Source organism: Anoplopoma fimbria, unplaced genomic scaffold (genome assembly GCF_027596085.1).
Source record: "Anoplopoma fimbria isolate UVic2021 breed Golden Eagle Sablefish unplaced genomic scaffold, Afim_UVic_2022 Un_contig_11372_pilon_pilon, whole genome shotgun sequence".
In the NCBI taxonomy this organism is placed as follows: Eukaryota; Metazoa; Chordata; class Actinopteri; order Perciformes; family Anoplopomatidae; genus Anoplopoma; species Anoplopoma fimbria.
The window spans coordinates 1-1,642 of NW_026550793.1; the positions used below are offsets into that span (position 1 = coordinate 1).

General features: G+C 41.5%; 2 pseudogenes; both read right to left on the reverse strand.

The window, feature by feature from the left end:
• On the reverse strand, positions 1 to 108 carry LOC129115180 (5S ribosomal RNA; annotated as a pseudogene; the record flags this gene model as incomplete).
• Positions 109 to 1,218: 1,110 nt separating this feature from the next.
• LOC129115182 (5S ribosomal RNA) lies at positions 1,219 to 1,343 on the reverse strand (annotated as a pseudogene).
• Between the last annotated feature and the right edge of the window lie 299 nt (positions 1,344 to 1,642).

Genomic DNA, 1,642 nt, shown 5'->3' on the forward strand with positions numbered 1-1,642 from the left:
CCTGGTATTCCCAGGCGGTCTCCCATCCAAGTACTGACCAGGCCCGACCCTGCTTAGCTTCCGAGATCAGACGAGATCGGGCGTGTTCAGGGTGGTATGGCCGTAAGCAAATATTGTGCCTACCAAAGGGCCTTTTAAAGATACTATATCACCACGCTTTGCTCTTTCGTCTATACAGGGAGCGCCTGCAGATTTCCAGACACACTCACAGCTTTTAAATGTCAAATCAGAATGTACAAAGTGGCTATAAGGATCACAAATGTAGTGCAGTAAAAAGATTAATATTTACTGTTGAAATGTAGAATACGTTAGCATAAAATTGAAAAGAAAATGATCGATGAGCTTAGGAATGATGAAAGCCATCATTTAACTGGATTTGTGTCATTTCTATACCGGCAAGTCATGATCTAGCTATATCCTTCCCACCCTGTCGGTGTCCACTGAAAAAGCAGCAGCGCCCTCTGCTTTTTGTAAAGAGGAGTGAAAAAAGCTTACAGCACACCACGCTTGCTCTTTCGTCTATACAGGGAGCGCCTGCAGATTTCCAGACACACTCACAGCTTTTAAATGTCAAATCAGAATGTACAAAGTGGCTATAAGGATCACAAATGTAGTGCAGTAAAAAGATTAATATTTACTGTTGAAATGTAGAATACGTTAGCATAAAATTGAAAAGAAAATGATCGATGAGCTTAGGAATGATGAAAGCCATCATTTAACTGGATTTGTGTCATTTCTATACCGGCAAGTCATGTTCTAGCTATTTCCTTCCCACCCTGTCGGTGTCCACTGAAAAAGCAGCAGCGCCCTCTGCTTTTTGTAAAGAGGAGTGAAAAAAGCTTACAGCACCTGGGGCGTGTTCAGGTGGTATGGCCGTAAGCAAATATTGTGCCTACCAAAGGGCCTTTTAAAGATACTATATCACCACGCTTTGCTCTTCGTCTATACAGGGAGCGCCTGCAGATTTCCAGACACACTCACAGCTTTTAAATGTCAAATCAGAATGTACAAAGTGGCTATAAGGATCACAAATGTAGTGCAGTAAAAATATTAATATTTACTGTTGAAATGTAGAATACGTTAGCATAAAATTGAAAAGAAAATGATCGATGAGCTTAGGAATGATGAAAGCCATCATTTAACTGGATTTGTGTCATTTCTATACCGGCAAGTCATGTTCTAGCTATTTCCTTCCCACCCTGTCGGTGTCCACTGAAAAAGCAGCAGCGCCTGCTTTTTGTAAAGCCAGGCGGTCTCCCATCCAAGTACTGACCAGGCCCGACCCTGCTTAGCTTCCGAGATCAGACGAGATCGGGCGTGTTCAGGGTGGTATGGCCGTAAGCAAATATTGTGCCTACCAAAGGGCCTTTTAAAGATACTATATCACCACGCTTTGCTCTTTCGTCTATACAGGGAGCGCCTGCAGATTTCCAGACACACTCACAGCTTTTAAATGTCAAATCAGAATGTACAAAGTGGCTATAAGGATCACAAATGTAGTGCAGTAAAAAGATTAATATTTACTGTTGAAATGTAGAATACGTTAGCATAAAATTGAAAAGAAAATGATCGATGAGCTTAGGAATGATGAAAGCCATCATTTAACTGGATTTGTGTCATTTCTATACCGGCAAGTCATGAT